Raw genomic sequence first — 27,197 nt, forward strand, 5'->3', positions numbered from 1 at the left:
TTAGGCATTATTTATCTCTCACATTGTCTAACCCTACACCATGGTTTCCCCATTTAAAGTGCTCCCATTTTTCCAATTTCTCCTTTAATAATACCCTTCTCCTATGATCCCAACTCTCTTGAGCTCCTTCTTTCCCTTTATCCCCTAGATTCCTTGTTTAACCTTCCATCCCCCTCCCCTTAAAATAGCACAATTTTCATTTATATCTTCCTTGTTAACACCTGTTTTCTACTGTTCTTCTCTTTCAGATTCTTTCTTTTCCTTTACTTCCCTGGTTCCTCTTCATTATCCTGGTTCCTGTAGTTATGCCTGGTTATGTCTGGATACATACTCACTTATCAGGGTTTGGTTCTAGGATCCATGTATGGAGGAGAACATAGCCGAGTTTTTTTCTGAGTCTGTGTTATTTCACTTAGTATAACAGTTTCTAGTTCCATCCATTTACCTGAAAATTTCATGATTTCATCTTTCTTTACTGCTGAGTAAAACTCCATTGTATAAATGAGCCACATTTTCATTATGCACTCGTCAATTGAGGATACTTAGGTTGCTTCCATCTCCTAGCTATTGTGAAAAGAGCAGCAACAAACATGGATGTACAAGTGTCTCTGCAATAGGATGAGTTCTTTGGGTATATGCCAAGGAGTGGTGTAACTGGATAATTGGTGGGTTCATTTTTAGTTCTCCACACTGCTTTCCATAGAGGCTGAACAAGTTTTTAATCCCACCAGCAGTGGATGAGCATTCCCCTTTCCCCATATCCTCTCCAACATTTGGAATCATTTGTTCTCTTCTGTTCGCATTTTTGCATTTGTTGAGGCTTGTTTTGTGTCCCATATATGGTCAATTTGGAGAAAGTTCCATGGGGCACTGAATAGAAAGTATATTCTTTGGTGCTTGGGTGGAATATTCGGCAGATGTCCGTTAGGCCCATTTGATGTATGGTATTGTCTAATTCAGATGTCTCTCTGTTAATACTCTGTCCTGTTGACCTATCTAATAGAGACAGTGGGGTTTGAAGTCCCCTACTATAAATGTGTTGGGATTAATCTGGGTCTTAAAGTCCTGTAGTACTGTTTTTATGAAGTTGGGTGCACCAGAGTTTGGTGAATATATGTTCATGATTATAGTATCTTCTTGGTCAATTGTTCCTTTGATCAGAATGAAGTGGCCCTCTTTATTACTTCTGATTAGTTTTAGCTTAAAGTCTATTTTGTCAGATATTAGAAAAATTACAATGCCTCCTTTTTTCTTAGTACCATTCGCTTGATATATTTTTTTCCATCCTTTCACCTTCAGGCAGTGCCTGTCCTTGAAAGTGAGATGAGTTTCTTGCAGACATCAAAAAGGTGTGTTCTGTTTTTCAATCCGTTCAACTAGTCTGTGTCTTTTGAATGGGGACCTCAGTCCATTGATATTTAAAGTTATTAATGAAAGATGTGTACTTGTTCCTGTCGTTTTTATTTCTGTTCACATTCTTGGTGTAGCTGTACGTTTCCATAGTTATACCTTCATTGAGTTTCTTTCCATAACCCCTTGGGTATAGTCATTCCTTTCTTCAGCTCTTTGTATTGCTTCAAGAACTCTCTGAAGGGCTGGTTTTGTGGACATGAATTCTTTCAGCCTATTTATGTCATGGAAGATAGTTCTTTCCCTCTCAACTATAACAGACATTTTGGCTTGGTGAAATAATCTGGGTTGGCATCTATGCTCATTTAGAACTGGGAATACTTTGGTCCAGGCTCTTTTGGCTTTCATAGTTTGCACTGTAAAGTCAGCTGTAATCCTAACGGGTTTTCCTTTATATGTGACTTGTTTTTCTTTTGCAGCTTTCAGTAGTCTCTGTCCTGTACGTTTAGTGCTTTTACTGTGATGTGCTGTGGAGAGTTTCTTTTCTGGTCCTGTCTGTTTGGGTTCTATAAGCTTCTTGTATTTGTGTGGGCATGTCTTTCTTTACTTTTGAGAAATTTTCTTCTGCTACTTTGTTGAAGATCTGGTCCATACCATTATCCTGAGATTCTTCTCCTTCCTGTATGCCTACGATTCATAAGTTTGGTCTTTTTATGGTGTCAACCAATTCCTGCATATTCCAGAAATATGTGTTTTCTTAATTTTTTCATAATCTTTGCTTGAGTGGTATAATTTGTCCACTTTATCTTCCAATCTTGATATTCTGTTTTCCATTTCATTCCTCCTATTGGTGAGGCTTTCTCCTGTCATTTCTAATTGACTTGTTGAGTGTTTCACTTCCTTCTTCATTTCAGCCTGAGTATTCTTCAATATTTCTAACTCTTCTAAATTCACTCAGAAGTTTATCTCTATCTTCTTTCAGTTCTTTGATTTCTTTGTGTGTTCTTTAATTCACTGAATTCTTTATCATGTTCATAATTTTTCTTTTGAATTCCATATCTTGTGTTATGTCTAAGAGGTTCTCATTGTATCCTCTACAGGACTATTGGTACTTGGTGGGTATATATCATTTGGGTTTTTCATGTCATTATTTTTTCACTGTGACTTTGACATATGGATTTCTTTTGTAGTTTCTGATTTTTGTGTGAGGTTCAAGCCTTCCTCTGTTGAGTTTAGGTCTGCTTCTTTTTGTAAACTTTATGTGCCTTTGAGGTTTACTTGTCAGGCATGAAAAGCTTTTTGGTCTAGGCTTCAGTTCTCTCTTTTTGTTTTATGTTTGAGGAGCAAAATTGCTTTCATCTTGTTGCTCAGTAGTTCCCACAGAGGCCTAAGTTGGATGAGGATCAGATGCTCTCAGGCTTTCTCCTAAGGTCTGGATCCCTCCAGGAAAGACACCAGCCTCAGGAATTTGGGGGCTGGGCTAACCTGGGACCAGGATCCAGGGAAGATGCTGGCCCTAAGAAGCTGGGGGGCTGGGCCGCCCAGGGATGCAAAGGGAAGTGGGGACAGGAAGAGTCCATGAGAGCTCCTCAGGACTACAGGGAGGAATTGGGTTGGTCTGGATGCAAAGGATCAGGAAGCAGTGGGGAGTCTGGGCCAGGAGGTCAGTCCAGAGATCTGGAGTGCCAAGACAAGAATTGGACCAGTGCCCAGACCCTAGAAGAGATGGGATGGGGGAACTGGGAGGGTGAATGAGGCTGGGGGAGTCAAGGCACAGTTGGCACCACTGAACATACCCAGGAAGGATGCTGGCCCCAGAAACCTGCTCAAAAATAAGCAAATTTTTTAAAGTGAGTTTTTAAGGTAGCGGCTGCTGGGCCATCTTTTTCCCACAAAGCCCATCACACTTTTAAAATAGCTTTCCACTATGCTACCTGTTTACACTATTTTTACATTTGTTTCGAAATGCTGGGTTGTTGAAAGAAAACAGTTGACTATGATCAAAGTGAGGAAAGAAATCTAATTAAGCTTTTTGTGCGTTTTTACATAATATCTGATATTCTGTAATAACACCTACAAATAACTTGCTCAGATTTTATTGGAGATGTGTGTATGTCATTTCATACATGTACATATGAAATTGCCATTTTCTTTTAAATTACATCAATATATGTTATGCAGGCATTATCTTGTTGTTAAGTAAAAAATGGTGATGTTAACATTTTAGAACTCTTGGATTTTTTTCATGTCACAACAAAGTGTTCAGAATAAGAAGCATAAAACATTGCACTCAGGACCATGTTTCTATACTATTAGGACATAACTACTTCTGTGCTGGCCAATAAGTGGCATAAAGGTATTTTCTAGAGAAATACAACTGGACCTAATATGAGAAATAAATAGTACTATTGGCATGCTTTATATGCCAGGCAGTTGTGCTCTAGAAATGTTGGATTAGATATACTAACTCACTGAATCCTTCCAATATCTTCATGCAGTAAACATTGTCATCATCACTTTGGAGATGGCAGAGATGAGGAATTCACTTTGTGAGAGAGAGTAGAGCTAGAATTTGAGCAGGCAGCCCAGCATAGGAGACCATGTTCCATGTTACATTGTCCTTCTTAGAAAGGGCCTTAGAAAAGGCCATCAATGTTCACCTGAAGGAAGAATCTACTTTGAAATGATCTCATAGTGGGAAGATGAATATAAATAATTTTAGGTGACTGTATCTGGATTCACTCTATAAACGTTGAACCATAGTAGATAAAAAAAATGTTAGATTATTTATAAATAAAGTGACTGTGGCAGCTGTAAAACCCTTATTTTGGAAGGTGGGTTTTTTTAAAAAAAAAAAAACTATACTTTAAAAGATAGTAAATCACTAAAAAGTCCCCTGAAAATGAAGGAATTGAGTTCCTTTGGACTCTAAATATTACCACAAGCCCTGCAGCAACAATAATGGGTCTCTACTGCTGCATTTCCCAGTTTGAGGCTTGAACTCAATTGCAGTTACTTCACCAATTTCATTGCTTGCTCATTAACTAAATGATAAAATCCCAACCAGCAGAACAGATGTGGATGGGGATGTACTGTATGTGTATGGCCAATGAAGGACAGTAAGCATACAGGGAGAGTCAACCCAGCTACTCAAAAATGACAGGGCAAGAGGAAGCATGCTGAAAGGAAGAAGGGAGTTGATGTGAGGGGCAGTTGGCCTAATAGTGGATCACCATGCTGGAGCCAGAATTCTAGAAGACTTTAGATGTGATAACTGACTTGCTTAGCTTATATCATTGATTTGCATCAATGACCTTATTGCCAGAGGAAGAGGTGGTAAGTCTCAGCATAGTATCTATTGTTTCTTGCTTCACAGGAAGAAATTCATGTTTGGTACTGTAAACATCTGTCTGGTGAGTGTTACAATGGGTCAGGCATTATAGCAAGCATGTGAAAATAAGGAGGAAAAGTAGCATCTTCTCTCAGGAAAGGTATTAACTGGTGAAGAAGAAAGGTAAGTACAAATAAAAACATGCACTCTGTAACACACAATGATAGCTTAGTGCATTAACAGGCCAAGAGAAACACAGTAATTAAAAGGCGTTTCAAGGACTAGTGGGAGCCAGGAGTCAGTCAGAGCAAGAAGAGGAGGGAGCATATGTGAATAGAGGGAAGGTTAGAGCCCTAGCTAAGGACCAGACCATAGTGGACTTCCTATGTCTTCCCAAAGAACTTACATTTCCTTGAGCAATAGGATATAGTTTGCTAAAAATGGCGTTTCTCCAGTAACGACAAATGATAAAATCATCTATAAATTTCCTCTATCAATGCATTTATCGTTTTCTTGTGTTTCTCGTGTCTTCTGTTTAGTTACTTTGTCCTTGTTTTCCCCTTACACGCTCTATTTAATTTCCCTAGGAAAGACTACTTTCCCTGGCTCTAATTTGTGCTGTTCCCTAACGTGTAGGTTCTCTCTCTGCTGGGTTTTGTGGTCTATTTTATTACTTCTGTGGAGTATCCACTTGAGTCCGTGCTCCCTTGCCTTAATCCTAACTTCAAAATTGTCTGTTTCAGCTTTGTTCCTATTTCATGTGCTGAGGCCTCTCTGACACATAGATGTGGTTCTTGAATGATGGAGAATGGTGACTTCTGTTATAAAGAGCAATACAAGAGAAAATAACATTAACTTACAGTAGATTATCAGGTCAGGTACACAGAAAATGTAGTTAATTGAAACAGGAATGCTGAGGTCTGACTTTAGAATGGGGCTTTAATACTCTCATTTTAATTATGTGTTTGGAAAGCAACTTATTTGAAATGTGCAAAGAGAGTAGAAAGTAGGACTTGTGGGGCTCTGTTTTATAGTCTCCTGGATAATGGGGATAATCTATGAAATATATAATAGAAAGATAGAGAATAAAGGGTTAGTGATGGGAGCCAAGTTCAGAAAAGAATCTAGAAAGGAAGATGAGGACACAAAGAATGGAAATCGTGACTTGGGACTGACTCTGAACCATAGACCACAATGTAATGTCAATTTTAAAATGGGATAATTAAAGGTGTTACTTTTTGTATCACTGAGCTTGGGTACAGTCCCTTCCTATGAACTGTGAGGCTGTCTTCAGACTCAGGAGGAAGAATGGTCTTTTGATTTGGGGAGGCATTGTCATGACCAGAAAGGTCTATTGGATGAAGGAAATAGTGTCTTCTCACATTTGGAGCTAAATATTAACGCTTCTCTGAAGATACTTTGTCCTGCTCGTGAGCCAAGAACTGCTTGAGTCATTCATAGACCAAAAGCTAAGCATAGATGAAATTAGCAGAAAAATGAAATTTAATTAGAAGACCAAAGTCTGATAGAATTTTTGTCAGGTATGATTGGCAACTGTCTCTGTAGTGCTATTTGATAAGTGCTATGGACTGATTGTTTGCATATCCATAAACTTTTATTTTGAAGCATAGTCTCATTGTGAAGTGATTTGGAGTAAGACCTCTTAGAGGTAATTAGTCCATGAAAATACTGCCCTTAGAGAAAGAAACTAAGTTCTCTCTCTCTCTCTCTCTCTCTCTCTCTCTCTCTCTCTCTCTCCCCAGAAAAAGGCTCATCACCAGTAATAGAATCAGCCAGGTTAAGACTTTAACTTCCTAACCTCCAGGACTATGAGAAATAAACGTCAATTTTAGGCCACCTAGTCTGTTGTCACATGTTACAAAAGACCAAGGAGCCCATGACAAGGTTTTTATATCAGAAGATGAGAAGTACTTATTCTTTGTCAACTGTGGCTGATTGTACTCTCCTAGAGTGAGACTTTTCCCACTGCCCCATTGATAGTAGGAGTAATTTTCTCCTATCTTTGACTCTGGAAGAGCTTTCTATCACCAATAGAATGTGGGAGAAATGATGCCATGCAGTATATAAGGCTGATTCATGAGAGGATGATAGAAGTGATGCTATGTGGCATGTAAAGCTAGCTTACAAGAGGATGAGCTTCCCACTGGTTTCCTGTTATAGTCATGCCTGATGAGAAGTACCACATCAAAAGTCTGATGACCTTGAGGGTATCATGCCTTTCCTCTACCCCTGGCTCACAGAATTGATGGCATCCTAGATAGCAGCCTTGAGATTGGGGTTATAGTTTATGTAGCAATGGAACTTGGTGCTACATGTTGGGCACCATGATTAGGTGTCATACATTATTTCACTTTTTCCTCAAATTAACCTTTAAAGATAGTCTTTCTGATTCAGTTTTCCAAGTAAGAAAATCTAGACAGACAGAAGTTAAGAAATCCAAAGTTTTAGCCAGTAAATGAAAAAATAAGGATTCATATCTAGGTCCAGTTAAACCCAAGGTCTTTAATGTTTGGTACTGATACAAAGTGCTTCCTATCCACTGATAAGAATTATCTGGAAATGCTAATTAATATTCAGGCATCTCCTTCATTTCATGGAAGTACTTTAAAGCAGCATCTCAGGAAATTAAAATCAGTTAGGAAACCTTGGTCGTGCTATTTAATACCACTACACCACTACACAAAGTAAACTAAATTCCATAAATAATACTCTAGCTGTTTGGTGAGGCAACTTTGGAGGAGCATACTCAAACAGTGTTTGGTAGAGGATAAGTGTTGATTCACTGGGTGTTAGACTGAACTGGCTTTTGTAGATATCTTAATACTTAGGAGTCAGAGTGTGCTCCAAGAATTAATAGTCAAGATACCAGATAGGATCCTGCTAGTCCCCATGCCAGACTCATCAAATCAGACTTCCAATTTTAAAAAATCTCCCCAAGCATTTCAAATACTCATAATTTGAGAAACACAAACTCAACTGCTTTTGGTACTCATTTAGGAAAATTTCCTAGGATCAACATAGCTGGTGTTTGTTACTGAGTTCTCCAATGTGTTGTTGTGAAAAAACAAAAGAGCTCCCAAGAAAATGATTCTATAGCTTAGAAATTTTCTCTATGTCAGCACTTTTGGAATCTATAGGTAATATGAGCTCTGAACCCTTGGGCTTACATTCTATAATAAAAAGTAAATTCTATTAGTTCCTTACCTGGAAAATTATCTCCTAAGTCTTTCCCAGACACTCCTACAAAGCAATCCTCCAGAAAGTAAACAACTTTATATATGTGGGGTATGTAAAGGAAACCAACAACCAGCCTGTTCATTTATTTTCAAGTACGTAGGAGGGATCTACTATATCCATTTGTGTGTATTTTTGTGTCTTCATGAAAGTTGGGTTATAGAGAGAAAGTGTCCCTGGGATAGGAACGATCCTGCTTTCATAAACCATAGTTTCAAAAGTGAATGAAATAGGGTGACCAAAGTGTTCCCCTGCTGGATAGCTAGAAAAAAAACGCGTTTCTCCTTAACTTTGCCACATTTATAACTAACAAACCTGTAGTACTGATCTATAATTGTAAACAGATGTTACTTGGAATCAATTTATTATCTACACACACAGTCTTTAACAGGGTTCCTGCACTATATATCAGCCAGGAGGGTCCAACAAAATACTATATATAGTTCAGTATAAATTTTGATTTTGTAATTGATGTTAATACACATGGGTAGATCTGGGGAGCAGGGTGAAGACTGTAACTGGAGACAGATATCCTTAGCATGCCCCAGAGTTCTCTGCTTAATGACATGTTATAATCACCTTTAACAACTGTCCCAAACCAAAAATTATCCTTCCACAAAGGACTGCCCTTGTATAATCCCAGCCACTGTATAATCTCCTAATCTAAATCACTATAACGAGATCCAAAGAGTTTGTTTAACATTTCTAGACTCATATAGTAAACAATTCCTTCAGTGAATGACAACTGCAATTCTTACTCTTTAATAATCAAGTCGGCATCACTTTATTTTCTTTTGAAGTTAGCTATTAGAAAGGAATCTATTTATGCTTATTTTCCTGTCAGATCACATGAGATCAGTCACCATTCTCTGCATAACATTTTTCAAGTACTAGAATACCATTCCTCCATAGCTTCTATGTAATTCCAGCTTCTTCCATCTTTTCTCACAGTTGTCATTTTCCTTTCTTTTCCTCACCATTATGTCTGTCATCTAAACCATATTCCACACGCCTTTTTATTTTTATAGACATAAACTCAGTAGATGTTATATCTCCTGGGGTTCTCCCTGTAAGGAGAATGGTGAAATGATTACTTCCTGGAGAGTCATTCAACGAACACAATTTCTATATCATCTGATATTTTGTTGTCATTTAAAGAAATTACCTATAGAGGGTACAAAATCAAATTTCATAGTGTGAATAATATTAATAGGTATATCATTTGGGGCTATTAGGACTGTACTAAGAACAGCCAGGTCCAGGTAATTTTTTGAAATGGAAGAACAAAAATGTGGCAAGAGTATATTGAATAAAGATAAGAAGCCCCAGCTCTCTAATTAATGAGCTCACTCACCTTTGAACTATCACATGGGGACTACCATAAAGGACAGTACATGTATTTCATAATGACAGTGTGTGCCTCTGGTAGTCCATACCCATGATATTTTGTTTTTGAGACACTTTACTGACTTTCTGGACAAACTGCCCCCAGAAACCAGCTCTTAGGAGTAAAGATTGCAACCTAGTCATCATTGCAGCCTTATGTACAGCTTCTGACATGTATCTTGGTAGAGCCCTTGCCCAACATACCTGAAACCTGGGGTTGACCAAAAGAGAGAGAGAGAGAGAGAGAGAGAGAGAGAGAGAGAGAAAAAAAAAGGAGGAGGAGGAGGAAGGGGCCGAGAATTTATGAAGATTGTACTTAGTTTCATTTCTTCCAACTTTCATCTTCCAGTTGTGCACCAGGAGGGATCTTGAATTACTGAACATTGAGATCCCTGCCAACTTTACTATTCCAGGAATCTATGTTTCTCCTGGCTTCATCTATGTCTTCCAGTAGTGGTCCATTTCCAAAGGGCCCAGGGATCTCAAATGCCATGTGACAGGTTAGGCTTCCACTGCACTTTGCCAATCAAATCTACTCTTTCTAGAGCATGCTTCCCAGTGCTGGTTCAACTTTCTTGTTTAAAGTACATCTGTTCTAGGTATCATCACCTTGATAAGGAAAAAAAGCACATTTTAATAGAGACCTTATGGAGATGATAATGAAAGACAAATGTCTAGTGGAGAACATTTAACACCTTTAGCCCACTGGCAACAATTCCTCTCATGTATTTTTTATAACACAGTGTTGTATTCACATCCAAGTATCTACATATTTTATGTTTAATTTTAGATTTAATTCATTAGCCTAATATTAAGATCCAAATTACTAGATTGAAATTCCAGAAAAAATAATACATGACCTAGTGTGCAATAGGATACTCTTACACAGTAGGACATACATTGGATAGACTTGTTTAGACATTAGTTTGATTCAGTTTTTTATTTGTATCAGAGGAGGGTAGAGACTTCTAGGATTTTTAGGGGTCAAAGGAATTCCTCTTAGATTTTTTCCCTTACTTCATTCAAGAAGCCAGGAGGAAGAAATTAAAAGCTCATCAACAAACCAGCATGAAGGCTTGGAAGCTGGAAGTTATCATCTGTTAAATATCATGCTCCAAGTAACCCTCTTTGAACTCTTCTTTGGCTCAGTAAAATAATGTACATCTGACTGGGTTCTAAATGACAGGGACTCTTGAGAGGACAGCTGTCTATACAGTCAGTGAGCAAGCAAGCAATTTCATAAATGGGGTGTGTCTCAGAGACCCAGACAGTTGATTTGTAGAGTATTAACTTCCTTTAGGGGCTTTGCAAAGCAAACACTTGGCCAAGCTACCTAAATCAGCTCCTTTTCTCTTCCCATCATTTTTGTTTTTTTCTCTAATGGCACATACAGTACTTTCTTAACTTTTTTTGTCTGATTCTTCCTGCCACAGTATAAACTGTAAAAGGTAGTTTGCTCACTTTGTCTCTAATATTTCCAACATTTAAAAAGAAGACTTGCAATATAATAAATATAGTAAATGTTGAAGGAATAAATGAATGTGTGAAACTTTCATACTTTTGCACAGACTCTAAGGCATACTATTGCTTAGGTATTGAATAGTTGTGATAAATATATAATTTGATGCACCATGTTTTTGTATTCAGTATGGTACAATGCTTTGCTTTTAGCAGGATGCCTATTAAGGAAGAGATAGGTAGAAATAGTGTTGGATAGCCGGGCGTGGTGGCACACACCTGTAGTCCTAGCACTTGGGAGGCAGAGGCAGGCGGATCTCTGTGAGTTCAAGGCCAGCCTGGTCTACATAGTAAGTTTCAGGACAGCTGGGTCTACAGGGAGACCCTGTCTCAAAAAGACAAAAAAAAGAAAAGAAAAGAAAAGAAATAGTGTTGGATAGATGAAGACTTCAAAAGGATGATCCAGGCTCTGTAATCACATTCCATGGAAAAATCAAGGCACTCACACAGCTGCCTGCATAACTTTCTCTTATCTCCTGGTGTCCAGTGTATATTTAGATGTGCTTCACACTTTCAGTGTCAAGTTCACCCTTTTTCATTGATACCATCTCCATTCTAATTTTCATTTATCTTCTGATATCTACAGCAGTTTTGCCAACTGTTCACTGGTACTACCTTATTGCTGCCTCACTGACACCTCAGTTCAATGTGCTCTTGTTGCAAGGTGCACTTGAAAATACCGATTCCCACCTACATGTCTCTTCGCATACCCCTTATCTAAGTGTCTTCCAGCTGCTCATCAAGGAAAGGAAAGAAGCTTTAGTTATCCTAAAATTCTTCTCATTTAATTCTCTAGTTTCAGCTACTATGATCCAATTTATTTCTAGAATAGTCTTTGAGGTTACCATATTCTTATTCTCTGTATTTCCACCATTATGTTCCAAGTCACCATTACCTTTCATTTGGGCTATTGTGGTAACTGATCTTCTTTCTGTTGTTTTTCTGTTCTAATCTGTCTTCTGTAGGATATTCCTGAGGCCAGTTAAGGCCTTTGCAGATCTGGCTCTTGCCCAGTTTTCTCAAAGTAGACCAGTTTCATCCTTGCAATCTGTGCTGTAGAAAATTTTAGACTCTAGAATTAGAGAAAGGCATCTTCTTAGAGCAAGACTTTAAGTCTTTAATCATGCTGGAGTCTTTGGGCTGTTTGACCAGCTGATATTTACTAATCTCCTTCTCACAGCCTGGGGATTTCCCAGAACACCTCTTCCTGATTCTGCACTCTAGCTAAAGTTTTGGTTAGATCTTACAAACATTTTACGGTTCACCTTTGGCATCACTTATATTTACAGCAACTTGTCCAATAGGGGTGTTCCTCTGATGTGTAAGCTTCATACTCTCATGATCAAAGCACAAGTGGACTCTTCCTTCTTCGCACAGCTGAATGATTTTCAACAAGTTTGCCAAAAGCTCACTTTTTGTTGGCATTGCACTTGTTACTCCATTTATTTATTTTGTACACTTCCATAAGGAAAAAACACTTTTTGACAATCACCCTATCCCTTCACTTAATAACTTTAAAATATTGTTTTTTATTTTGTGTATGAGTGTATTGCCTGATGTAAGTACACCCCTGTCGTGCAATACCCATGAAAGTCAGAAGAGGGCATCGGATCCCCTGGAACTGGCGCTACAGACACGTATTAGCTACCCTGTGGGTGCGGGGAATCGAACCCAGATCCTCTGCAAGAGTAGTCAGTGCTCTTAACTGCTGACCCATCTCTCCAGTCCAACCCTTAATAACTTTAAAAAGTCTAGTTTCTCTCCAGCCCTCGGGAGGCAAAGGCAGGTGGATCTTTGCGAGATTGAGGCCAGCCTGGTCCACATAGTGGCTTCCAGGTGGCTAGGGAGACCCTGGGAAAAAAAAACTTCAGTTTCTCATAAATTAATCAGAGAATATGCATGTATATATCAACATACTCTCAAAATTACTTTCAAAATAATTAAGTAATAAATATAGGTCTGATCAATTTCCTCTGACAGTTTTTGATCTTTAAAGTGAACTACTTTGGATGACAACCTATACTCCTTGCTTTAAATTTCTCATAATTTATTCTCTAAAGCTTACACTCTGTCTTCTACAATACAGATGAAGAAAATCCTCCGATGTAACTTCTAGCCTAGTATCACTGCATGCCTTCAGTCCCAGTACTCTGAAGCGGAGGAAACGCACAGCCTCCCGTGGCTATAAAGGGCTTATCTGATTGGTGGCGGGGGTAGGGGGCGACGACGACGACGACGACGACGACAACTCTGACCATTGTCTTCTACTAACCAAATACTCACAAAATGTTTTCTTCTCTCAGTTAAGACAATCTAACAGGATCAGTTTCCTCTGAATGAACTTGTATCTGTGACAAACACTTCTCTGAACGCTCCACTCCTACTCTATCTCCCAACCCTGCTGTGTTCTCAACATTCCCTCAGACCTAGACGTTCTTACATTGACTGCCTGTCAACACGAAGCCATTTTTCTCAACTGGCTCCTTTTTAAAATTTTCATAATTATAATGTTAATAGTGTCAAAATGCTTCGTTTTCATAACGTTTCACAACTTTATTCAATATAAAATTTTTGAATAATCACTTATCATTTACAAGATTGATATTCTAGTTGTTTTCCCTCACACACAATGAATACATGTATTTATATACTGCATATTGTAATATCACCTCAGGATATGTTTCAATAACAAATAATGCTTGATTAAAAGGAGTGCATGTCTGGGGCTAGAGAGATAGCTCAGCAGTTAAGAGAACTAACTTCTCTTGCAGAGGACCCAGGTTCAGTTCCCAGCACCCACATGGCAGCTAACAACCATCCTAACTCCAGTTGCAAGGGATCCAACACTCTCTTCTGACCTCCACAGGCATCACTTGACAGGATGCATTCACCCACCTAAAAAATAACAAATGAAATAAAAAAATTTAAATTTAAATTTAAAAAAGAAGTACATGTCTTTACTGGCCTTGCTATATACTTTCATATCCCCTTCCAATTTTTTTCAATGTATATTTTATTGAATTTTTGTGAATTTCATATACTACATCTTAATCATATATAAATCTGTTCCCCTACCTGCACCTCCCCCCATAGCCTGCCCACAGGATTTCATGTGTTCTGTCATATGTGTTAAAGGCTATCAAACCAAATTTGTGTACCCAAATGCCCTTCTGTGTGAGTTCATCCACTGGAAAGAGGTGGGAACTGTTCAGCCTACCTGGTGTCACTCCTTTAAAGAAAATCAACTTTCCCTCACCCAGCAGTGATCAGCTGCCAATAGAAATTAAGTGAATCAGCTCCTTAAATGCTATGATTCTTATTTCCACATCTTTGACTGCATGACCATCCTCTGTAGAACCACAGCCCATATTTACCTACCTATTGGATACTGATAATTAACACTCTTCAGATTCTAAAGCTAAGTTCATTATGCCACCTCCCCAAACTAGCTCCTCCCTGCAACTTTCCCCTTCTATTTGTAATTTTGTCTTTTTTTTCCTCCTGGAATCATCTTTGATCTTTTTCCCTCCCATTCACTGACAAATATAAAAAGAGTCAAATTACTTTGATTCTTCTCATAAAATGATTACCAGTTGTTTTCTTTCTCTCCAGTTCCCAAGAGCACCAGTACCACTCACTCACTTCTGAGCTCAGAACTTGATTCTTAAGCATTCCCAGACTCTAGTGATGGTCCATACTGACTAATCTGTTATAATTTCATATAACACATGTGTACTCTGTCACACCAGCACCCTCCTTAGCTCTAGAGAGTCTATAATGTTATACTAATAGCAAGGGTTACCAAACAACATGAAAGTCTTATCAGATTTTTTCCCAAGATCTCCCATAACCTAGACCTAGTATTTCCATATTTTTATTCCCAACAATTAAGCAAAATGGTCTATCCAAAATTTTCTCAGATAAGTTTGAGAATTTCTCCCAAAAATCATATTCAATTTTACTTATTTGATTGTCCTATTCTGATACAATCCTATCCATTTTCCAACATATACCTTATATTCCACTTCCTCTATGATTATTTCCTTGCCTCTCTAGAATTACAAAGACACAGTTTAATACTAGTTTGGGCCCTATGAGACTAAAACTATTCAATGCATTTTGGTCAACAAAATGTAAACCGTACATGATATAACCTAACTATTTGATGCTCTGCCTTCTGTGCTATTGATTATGTGATTGGACAAGCCACTTAACTCTGTGACTTTTAATTTCTTTAGCTGAAAATATGATTTGATATGGCTTCTCATGACTATCTCATAGGATTTTTGAGGGTACAGCAAAGAGATACAGCAGAATCATGTGTGTTAGAATGTGAGCACTTCATACCATGTTTCAAGAATTGTTCTTCAATTTCTCCATGAGGAACATCAATAGCTTCTCAAATAGCAATTGAATGGCTAAATGACTGGTTGTATGACTACATCTAAGATTTTAACCCATAATCCCTTATCTTATGTAGCCAAAGGTTGTAATTAAGTTTATTTTTTATGGGGCTGGAGAGATGGCTCAGTGGTTAGGAGTACTGACTGATCTTAAAAAGGACCTGGGTTGGATTCCCAGCACTCACATATTAACTAACAACCATCTGTACCTCCAGTTCCAGGGGATTTAATGCCTTCTTCTGACCTCCACAGGCATTGCATGACATGGGTGCACTTGCACACATTCGGGTAACACACTCATACACATAAAATGAAAATAATACATAAAATATTTTTTAAAGTTTGTTTTTTATTTGTTGTCATCAAAGTCTAATATAGTAGCTACTTTATATTAGGTAGACAATACATATTTGTTTGAAGTAATTTCATTTAATTCCCCCAGGGTATCAGCACTGGTAATTTATAACACTGAATTAACCTAAAATAGAACTATTACACTTTTTCTAACAGCTATTTTGGAGCAGAATTATGAAGGATTAAATTGTAAGAAAGGCATGTTTACTCTACATGGGCAATCTTTCAGTTAGTCAGAATATGAGCACTGATGGCTTGTGTGAGATACTAGGATGCACAAGAATAGCAATGAAAAGATATCTGCTTATGAAGAGCCCACAAGTGATCAGAAGAGGAAACGTTAGTAAATAAATCCCAGGGCAAATTAAAAGAGAAATACCAAGTTCTCTGACTACGGGGCTGAAGCACACTCAAGTATAAGGCAAATTCATGCTACAGCAAAGGAAAAGTCTGCAACAGATTGCAGCGCAGGCTGGCAAAATGAACTTGGCTGACAAAACAGTCATTAATCTCTAAAGATCATGGTAAGTTCAGAGGTGATTCAAGCAGAAGATTTTAATTTTGAGTTTTGGATTCAGCAGATATAGCACAGTAATAAGGGTATTAGAAAGAACAGAACAAAAATCACAGCTAATATTTTTGGCATTTAATATATGGTAGGCAATATCCCAAGGGCTAATTTCATCTTTACAGCAATCCTTTGGAGCAGACATTAACACGATGCTAACTTCCCCAAGGGAAAAGTAAGGCTTAAAAAGACTCAGTAGCTTTCCAATGGTCACAAATACAATAGCTGTAGAGTAGGACAAAGTGCTATTGGAAGACAGAGGATCATCCTGGGTGGTGATCATTTCACAGAAAAGAAGTTGTTGAGTAACATCCAGCACGAAATTTAGCAAAAGAGAGGAACTGGTATGATCTAGATCAGTTAGGTGGACTCAAAACAGTTTTAAAGTCTAAGCCCAGCTGGAAATGGCAATACTATGCAGTAAAACTAAGGTCAAAAGCATTAGAAATGCCCCCGTGGGAGCAGTGATTGCAAAACAGGTACTGATGGCTAAGGATGTGGAAGCTCATGCCCTAGAGAACCCCAGTCCCTATCTATGAAACAGCCTTGGCTTAAACTCAGGAAATGGTCAAATTGACGCTCTTCACGTTCTTCCTGAGAGTGCCATCTAGAATCCTGGGTAAACGTGAACAGATAAAATTAGAATATTAAAAGACCTCATGGAAAAGATGGGAGCTGATTTGGGATTTCAAGGAGTACAAGGCCTAGGGCCAGGCATGGTGGCATGCGCCTGTAATCTCGGTACCGAGGAGGGTGAGGCAAAAGAATAGTAAATTAGAGAAGAGCCTAGGCTGCATAGTGATACCCTACCTCGAAAATATTAAAACAAAACAAAAAAGGTACACAGGACTTATAAAGACTGGGAAAAGTAAAGGGATCTCTAATGAAGGAAAGATGTTACAGGGCAATAGAAAAAAATTCAGCTCTCTGAGCAATGTTAATTTAGTAAAGTAGCCATGGAAAAAGCATCAGGCTGGGGAATCCAGAGTAGCTGGTGGAATGTAAAGAGCCATGTACAAGCCTGAGATAGTAAAGTAGCCTTTGCCTCTTCCTCTAGCTGCTAATTGTCCAGGAATTTAAAAAAATGGTTTAAAAAATCATTTAAGCCTTAATTATATAGTCTGAATATTTCTAAGCCCTCTGATCCCTCCATTACTCAGCTGCTTTCTGGCTTGAGCCATTTCATTATTAAGTGAGCTCCCTTTCTGGGAGAAGTGCCAGGCAAGTGGGAGGTAACATTTATCCATCACTTCTGCTACTTGTTAACAATTCTACCATTTTAAACTGCAGGTTAAATGAAACTAGGAGGCTATATTTCTAGACTATATTTCTCTCTCCTTTTTCTGCTCATCAGTTACATGGAATTAGTCATAAGCTAAAATTTCTTCACAGATATCTTAAGGTTAGGTAACCCAAATATTTACTTGTAAAGAGAAAAAAAACTAACATCATATTCCCATAAATATCCCACAGGAAATCTCTCAGCATGAGGCCTCATTCCAGAACAAGACCTTGAACAGCACAAATGTCCTTAACACACAAACATATATGCAGACAGACATTTTCCATTTACTGCTAGTCTGGATGAATGCCGAGTACAGCTCTTCCTATGACACTTTATTTTCCCTGTAGCTTTTTCTTCAGCTATTATTTTTATTTGCATTTCGACTTCTATAGCCTTCCCTTTCCCTCTCCTCCTCCAGTTTCTTTCTTCACAAATGCTGGCTCAGATAGAGACACATTGCTTCCTTTGCACACAGTCAAATGTAATTCCTTCTACTATATTTAGTAGAGAATAATATGTGAATATTGTACTCACAGACTAGGTATTATGTGAATATTTTTTAAATATGTAAAGGATTATTATTGCTATGAGTAATGGACCCACACTTTTTTAATTGAGTTTGCATTCCCATCAGTGAACCTCTATGCCTAAGACTCACGGAACTTAATGAAACAGTGGGTGGACAGAACACTAATGCACCCCTCAACTCTCACTAGCAAAGATTCCTCATGCAACAGAGTGCAATGCACCTAGAAGGCCACAACTGGCCAAAGTGTAGAGAATAAGAGACGGCAGAGTGTGTGTCCCTGGATGGGAGGGCTCCTATATTAAGCCTCACCTTTCCAGAGCTCAGGGATCATTGCGGAAAAAGGGGGCAGAAAGATTGTAAGAGCCAGGGTTGTGCATGATCATAAGGAAACAGTCTTCCAGGCTTCTGAGAACTTGCTCATAGGAACTTACAGCGATGGTGACAGCATGCACAATATCCATGTAAACTCCATCAGACAAAAGCCAGCAAAGAACTGGAGAAATGGGCAGAAGTTCCCAATCTTAGCCAAGGAACTATTGGCAGCTGATCACTACTGGGTGAGGGGGAGTTGGTTTTCTTTAAGGGAAAAACATTAGACTAAACAGCTCCAGTGGATGAACTCACACTGAGGGACGTCTGGGTACACAAACTTGACTGAATAGGGCTTAACATATATAACAGAATGCATGGTATCCTATGGGTGGGCTGTGGGGGTTCAGATAGAGAAGGGGGTCAAAATATGATTAAGATAGATTGCATGAAACGCATAAATATTCAACCAAAAGTATACATAAAATGGTTGTAGGGAAGAAATTAAATAGAGCATGAAGGATAGTCTTTATTTGCATATGAAACTGGATAAACATTTAATGTAATAGTTAAGTTTAATCTACAAGAGACAAAGGGGGTTTGAAGAGAAACTATCTGAAAATGGCTCAATGGGAAAGAGGAGCTACTTTTGGTTAATGATGATACAGTCTCCCTGCTGTTATCCTGCCTCATCTTCAGGCATCAGTTCTCGTGTAGAAAATAAGACCTGGCTGTAAATCGCTGAACTCCCAGTGTTAAGTAAATCCTCTGTATATCAAATTTGTTGTTACAAATACCACAAAATTTTAATGCTCACTACTTGACATGCTTTCTAAAATGTATTTATATGACCTCCAATTGATTTAGTACTAATTTTTTATATCGTTCATCTGTCATTTATCTCAACTGTTCAATAATTACTGGTATGCATGCAATCAGCTAGAAACACTAGACACATCTGACTTCCAGTGAATCTTTCAAATCTATTTGAATTAGCACATTTTCATTGCCCACTTTTTAAGCATTCATCTGCATCTCACAATGATTCTGCAAAGTAGGTATGATTATTAAAATAATTAAATAAAGGCAGATCCCACTTAGAGTTATTAGCACAGTCATTTTTTTAACTTTTTAATTTTTTTTATTATTTGTATTTTATGTGTATGCGTGTATTGCCTGCATCTAGGTAAGTGCACCTGTGTCATGCAATGCCTGCAGAGGTCAGAAGAGGCTGTCAGATCCCCTGGGACTGGAGTTACGGACAGTTGTTAGCTGCCATGTGGGTGCTAGGATTTGAACCCAGGTCTTCTGCAAGAACAGCCAGTGTTCTTAACTGCTGAGCCATCTCTCCAGCCCCAGCTCAGTCATTTTTAAAATTCACGTAACCAGTAAGCTAACAGTGGATGAAATATCAATAAAGATGTTTATTAATTTATTCTAGTACATCACCATCTTCCAAAACAAGACTCAACAATGAAAGGAATCAACTTTGTGTTGAGCTAAATTAAGCTGCAAATTCTTTCTGAGATGTACTCAATGATTCATAATATAATACAGAACTGAAGAACGTTAAGATAGTATGAAGAGTGTTGAGGTGAGGAAGGAAGGTTGATGGAGACAGGCTGATTGTTATGAAAGGCATGTGAACAACCTCAAGGGAAGGCAAATAGGCAAGTGAAGGATTCTAGGTGACCTGGGGTCACATGCCAGCTGGTTGATTCTGCAGTTGGTAAGTCTTTAATCATTAAAAATGATGAACAAGTCAGAGTGCGTCAGTTAAAGTCAATCTGATTTGCATACCTTCCAAAGTTCTTGAAATATTTTTACATTAGTTTCATATAACAAATTCCCAAAGGAATAATGTCCAACACAAAAGAAAGTTAGTTACACTTTCCTCAAGTAATTTCCACTTAATATTTTTTTAATGTGTATGAGTGTTGTACCTACATGGATCTAAGTGTACCACATGTTGCAATACCTGTGGAGGCCAAAAGCAGGTATCAAATCCCCCAGAACTGGAATTACAGATGGTTGTTAGCCACAAGGTAAGTGCTAGGAACTCAACTCAGGTCCTCTGCAAGAGCAGCCAGTGCTCCTAATCACTGAGTTATCTCTCTAGCTCCCACAATTTTTTGATTTGCTTATTTTTATTATATATATGTGTGTGTGTGTGTGTGTGTGTGTGTTTTGCCTACATGTATGTAAGTACACCCATTCATACAATACCCACAAAAATCAGAAAGAGGCATCAGATCCCATGGAAATGAAGTTTCAGATGGCTGTTAGCCACTATGTGAGTGCTGAGAACCCAAGCCAGGTCCTCTGCAAGAGCAGCCAGCACTCTTCACTGCTGAGTCATCTCTCCAGCCCCCAACACGGGTATTTTTAAGGACAGGTAGAAATTCTCTAGGCATTTTTCAAAGAGACTAAGGTACTTTTATCTATGACTCTTGCCTTTTCTACATGTAATTTCCAAGGCTTCCCTGACTGTCTTCAGTTCAGTCGGAAATGATAAAAAAAAGGGTATGAGACTCATCCCACTGGAGGTTTACCGGAGCCATAGCCTTCCATTCTTCCACAGGCAGAACTCAAGCACATGGCCATATCTAGTTGTAAAGGAAGCTGAAAATATAGCCTTGCACATAAAAGGAGAAGGAAATATCTTTAACAACTGCTTAGAACAGACTTGTCTCACAACTCTTCCATACCCATATTGTTCTCTTTTGCAAAGTAAAATTTTCAAATGTGTTTCTTTAAAATTGAACCTATATCGAATGAACTTTTCCAAATAAGCTTATCAGAAAAATACATTTATTTTCTGAGAAATACTAAGTCATTATACACTGAATAAAAAATATGATAATAGCTATGAATCCTTCACAGCCAAATTTGCCTGCTAGATAAGATTTCAATTCATCATAAAAGCATCACCTTGGGCTTGAGATGAAAGACACACAGGATTGAAAACACATCGTCTAAACCCTGACTGTGCCTTTATTGATGATAGCTGATGCTTTCTAAAGACCAATCCCAGTGCTTACATTTCATGTGCACAAAATATCATGCTTAACCTTCACAACATTTAAGAGTGGGTTTTATGAATGAAAAAGATAGCCTTTTAAAATTTGTTAACTTATTCAATAACACAACAGGTTAAACAACTAAACTCTGAAAGACCCTAAAATCTCATAGTGTGCAAGTGCTTTCATTTATGGAACTGCTGTGTGTACAGAACACTTCATTTGTAAATGGCAATAATAATATTTACATATCACAAAATGACCATATGAGTGAAATGTATTAACAAGTCCAGTCACAAAACAATGTGTTCCATTTGTAACAGTTTTTATTAAACACATTAAATACCTGCCTTCTCAATATGAGCTTCAGTCTACCAGTTTACTTTGTTCACCATCAAAAAATACATCTATGAGGAAACTAATAAAAATATTCTTTATGACACATCCATTTTGGATGTACAGACCTCCAGAAATTTACCAAGGGGCAGCTTTGCTAGCAGTTAATAAGAGTTCAAGCAGCCTCTGCAGGGACAGGCTATAACACAGAAATGAATAAGTTCTGTAGAACAGCTACAGGAAAAAGAGGATAAAATATAAAGGCAAATGACACAGCCCACCTATCACTCTATAAGCTGGCAGGCAATAAGGATAAATACTCTCATTATGATTTCAGCATGCCCCAGTTAGGTCTATATGAAATCTGTGGTGCCTTCTCCCCTCCCCACTTAGATGCTCCCTTGTCAGATTTGCCATGGGATCTTTTCCAAGATTTAAAGGTCTTATTTTGCTGGGAATATTTTATGGGCAACAGAATAGTGATGCAGTTAGTGACTCTGGTTGAATGAAAAGGCAAGAAGGGAATGGCAGGAAGGAACCACATATTTACTTATTTAGATGCACTGTGCCTACAACAGAAATGGACTGAGTTCAGAAATTACTGATTTGGGACCTAGGAATTCAGAAGTCAGTGAATGAGAGACTTCACATGGATGCCATATCCAGGTCATTCCTTCTCTTCAACTGATCCTGCTCCAAGAAAGAACAAGAAATCAATCTAGATGGGGAGATGCCAAGTCAATACATTTTGGCTAAAATGTATGCGTGTTTTAAGAAAAGTCAAAATGAACAGACTGGCATTTTCATGCAGCCATGAGACAAACGGTCTGACTGGGGCAGTGGTCAGTTTTGAAGATAAAAGCTTAGTTAATTGTGAGAACCAAGTAATGGCAGAACAAAAATCAAATATAAAGCCAGATTTTTTTTAAGATTTCATTATTTTTTTTTATGAATGAGTGTGATGCCTGCATGTAGGTAAGTGCACCCATGTCCTGCAATGCCCATGGAGGACAGAAGAGGCCATCGGACCCCCTGGAACCGGAGTTACGGACAGTTGTTAGCTGCCATGTGGGTGCTGGGATTCGAACCTGGGTCCTCTGCAGGAACAGTCAGGGTTCCTAACCACTGAGACATCTCTCCCGCCCCTAGATATTTACTCTTTAACACATCATCTTATTTAACTTTATTTAAACATCACAACATTCCTGTGAAGGAGATGTTCTCTGTCCATTTTATCAATGAAGAACTTGAGAGGGAAGTCAGGTGTTTCCTAAGATCACATACTTCATGAATATCGAAGCCCAAATAGTCTGAATTCAGTCTCCTTGTGCAGTGTATACTGGAGTGCAATGAAGAGTTTAACTTCATGAAAGAAAAAACTCACAATGAAAATTAAATTAAAGCTTTTTATCTTGAGCAATTTAATAAATTATGTAGAACATTTCATCTAAAGAATATAGTCTTAATAGAAGATCTCTATTACCAGCTCAAATGCCTTATAAATGATCCATGACTACTAAAAGTAGCCTAGGACACTGTTTACTTCCTCGGGGTTAGGTTACAAAGTAAACCTACAGTTTAAATCATGTCATTAGTTCCTGAACCCACATTTATCAGATTGTAGGAATGCAATGGAGCCACAACAACATTCCTCAGAAAGACGTACATGAGGCTCTTTTTATAGCAATGTTGTTCTTCCTGAATCTGTACCATATATTGAAACTCAGAGTACCATCTTCATCTACCTGGTCTTTTCATATCTATCTTAAGTATTTCATGTAGTTAGTCATTTAACTAGTATTGACTCAAAGTTCTACCATGTTACTCAAGAATACCAAACTTAGATAAAACTATCAACAATACAAGTAATCAAAGGTCTAAAACACAAAGAATAAAAATGTTGGCAAATTATCACTTCCTAGTAAAGTCAGATTCCTGGTACTTGTCCCGGTTTGGTTTCTCTGTTTCTGTGATAGATACCATGACCAAAAATAATTTGGGAAGGAAAGGGTTTGACTTACACTTTCTTGTCACAGTTTATCTTTGAGGGAAGCCAAAGTAGGAGCCTGACATCAGGAACTGAAGCAGAGACTATGGAGGAATGCTGCTTATTGGCTTGCTCCCTCTGCTTGCTCAGTTACTTTTTCATACAGCCTAGGACCACCTATCCAGGGATGGCACTGTCCACAGTGTACTGGGATCTCCTGTATCAACTAGTAATCAAGGAAATGCTCCAGAGACTTGCTCACAGTCCAGCCAGTCTGATGGAGGAACTTCCTTAGTTGAGGTTCCCTCTTCCCAGATGCCTCTAGTTTATATAAAGTTAACAAAACCTAACCAGCACAGTACTCATAAATGTCTGCTAAAATTAAGGGACATAATGAATGAGATAGTGACTAAGCCCACATAATAGCCTGTACTTCCTGAACCACCAGGAACAGATAATTCCCTTGACTTGATGGATTATTGGTTGTAGAAGCTGACCCCAAATGTAAATGAGTCAATATTTTCACATCTTTGAAAGCATGTGACATGTGAGCTTTTCAGCCAAAGGCATCATTTAACTTGAAAAAAGAGTCTCAGCATTAATCATCACAGTAGATCTTGGAAAACTGAAAGAAAAATCACCAATCATACATAATTCTATTTCTAGGAGAAAAAAATCTGGAAAATAATTCCATACTGATTGATATTATATATTATCTTGTCATATTCAAGTGGAATTCATTGAATAGAAAGGGTTTAGTTTGAATGAAGGAAATGAACTAAAGACAATTCCCAGAAGAATCACCTAACACCAGTAGTATCTAAATAAGCTCATTGGAAGTGCAAATTTCTGAAGCCCATCCCAGATCTCCTTTCTTAGAAATCCTGGGGATGGAGCCCAGCAACTCATAGCTTAACAAGACCTCTAGGTGATTCTAGTCATGAGAATAATTTACCTAAGACAAATTGGAGGCACCTTTGGAAACGTGACATGAAATCAGAGCCATACATATACCCAGAGAACCAGCATAGTAGATTTACTACCTAAGGTGCAAGAGTAAAATGATTAAGCCCTTCTACCAGCTTTAGTCCATTTATCATACTCTCATTTCCCTTTTCAGTTTCCTTATCTCTAACGTGGGGATAACTGATGTCATCTAGCCCACTAGGATATTGTGATGATTAAAGAAAATATTGTTTGTATTACTAGGACATGCCTGACACAACTGCAAACAATAAAAAATATTAAGTATTGTAAGTTCTAGTTTACAGAAAAGGCAAAACATACAAACCTCAACAAAATACCCAAAGGATAATTAAATTTAAGCAAACAAAATGTAAATGTGAAAATCTACAAATCAGAAGGAAAAGCGAGCAAATTATGAAAAGAGCAAAGCAAATATAAATGAGAACAATAACACTGTAAAAAGGGAAATTTTTCCAACTGAGAAGAAATAAGAGCGGTAATTACTAAAATCTGCCCATCACTCCATAGTCCAGCTTCTAGTCGGAGGAGGAACAAGCAATGTAACCTGCCTACAAAATAATTCATTACAGGCATAACTCATGCTCTCTGGAACCTGGAAACTGGAAAACAAAAGATAAAGACACAAAATGCCATTCAGCAGTACTCTCATGATTCAAAAGTGGCAACCAAGTACAATTAAAAGGCAAGACTTTTTAACAACAGAGAAATTTTCAAACATCAACAACAACAACAAAAATACTTAACCCAGAATCCAAAGAATAATCACTATGCCAATTCAAAATCAAATTTTGAAGAATGTTTGCACCCCCGAAAATCAACTGAATTTCAAAAGAAGTACATAAGTAAATTCCATGAACCCCATTAGAGATTCAAAGCTCGGATTACAGTAGATGCTGGCTGAGGTGATTTCTATGAATCCTTGAACTATTTTAAAAAATCAGTCCAAAAGTTGTCGACACTTCAGTAAAGCAGAAACAGGTAGATTGCAAGGGTTTCTCTTTTTTTAAGCATTTTATTTATTATTTTTATGTGTATGTGTGTATTGCCTGCATGTAGGTAAGTGCACCTGTGTCATGCAATGCCCACAGAGGACAGAAGAGGCTGTTGGATCCCTGGAACTGGAGTTACGGACAGTTGTTAGCTGCCATGTGGGTGCTAGGATTCGAATCCAGGTCTTCTGCAAAAACATTCAGTGTTCTTAACTGCTGAGCCATCTCTCCAGCCCTGATTGCAAGGGTTTCTAACTCACTGACTTCATTTCATCTGGACTACACCTTTGCTATCTATCAACTTCTTTCCAGAGTGATAGAAATGATTTTCACTGCATCTGTTACTCATGAGGCACGTTGTAGAGCACGCCAGCTAGAGATGCACTGATCGGCCTGTGTACTCCATGTCTAATTCAACCTTTGCAGAAAACTGAAGGAAGGAAACGAGTATGTATGAATGACTGACAGTCAAGCAAAGTGTCAACAGTTATCTTTATGCCGCAGTGATTCCACCTTACACAATGTTTTCTGGGCCTTTCTACCTAGACTCTATGAAAGCATGCAAACATTTCATTCATGACAAAACAAAGTCTGTGTTATGGGACAGAAAAAAATGTACTTGAAGAACGAGGAAATTCTATGATAAATTACCTGAGCAAAAAGTGCTTTAGTTTAAGAAGAACCAGTGAAGGATAGGAAGGTAGAGTCCCAGTTTCAGCTCTGCTAATTAGCTATCATACCTAAAGCAAGGTAGTCCCTGCCTCTAGACTACCATTGCTCTTTTAAGCTTAGAAGAGCAAACTGCATCAGTGATCTCCAACTGGACATGTTGGAAAGCTGTTAAGTGTATTTCTCAGGCTTTTAAGCAGATTCTGAATGCCATCCATGACCTTTACATAAAAAATCTCAAGAAACAGGCCCCAGGATAACTAATGTCAAAAGTTCAAGTATGAAATTGTCGGTAAATTGCTGGATTAAGTGGTTACTGAAGGCGGTTATTATTGCACGTGTTATGTATTCAGTATTTCTATCCATGTAATGGATGTAAGGATGTGACTTTTACCAAAAAAAAAAAAAAAAAAAACTATCCAAGGACTGGAGAGAGAGTTCAGTCAGTAAAGTGCCTGCCAAGCAAGCATGCCAAAGTTTAAATGTCCAGAACCCACATAAAAGCCAGGCATGGTCTCAAATATCTGTAACTTCAGTGCTGAAGGTGAGGAGGGGAGACGGCAGGATCTTTGGCGCTCACTGGCCAATCATCTAGCCAAATAGCCAAATAGGTGAGTTCCAGGTTTAGTGGGAGACCTAGCAATTGAGAAAGACACCTGATATCAACTTCTGGCCACCATACACACACACACACACACACACACACACACACACACACACACACACGCACGCACGCACGCACGCATACACATATACACACCCATGTTAAAATATACATACACCATACACAAGCTCACATACACACACGTATGCACACACCAAAAATCCTTAACTTTACATGTGAACAGAAAGTAATAGTCCCTAATTCTGGTTCTCAGACCATCCCCAAGCGTAGGAGTTAAGATGATGAGCACAAGGACT

The 27,197-nt window shown here is 38.2% G+C and overlaps 1 protein-coding gene across 2 annotated transcripts in view; it reads left to right on the forward strand.

The window, feature by feature from the left end:
* Positions 1-27,197, forward strand: part of Grm3 (glutamate metabotropic receptor 3) — a 277,529-nt gene that overhangs the window by 110,648 nt on the left and 139,684 nt on the right. The window lies entirely within an intron of this gene.

Source organism: Nannospalax galili, unplaced genomic scaffold, assembly GCF_000622305.1.
Source record: "Nannospalax galili isolate Female #2095 unplaced genomic scaffold, S.galili_v1.0 scaffold85, whole genome shotgun sequence".
NCBI lineage: Eukaryota > Metazoa > Chordata > Mammalia > Rodentia > Spalacidae > Nannospalax > Nannospalax galili.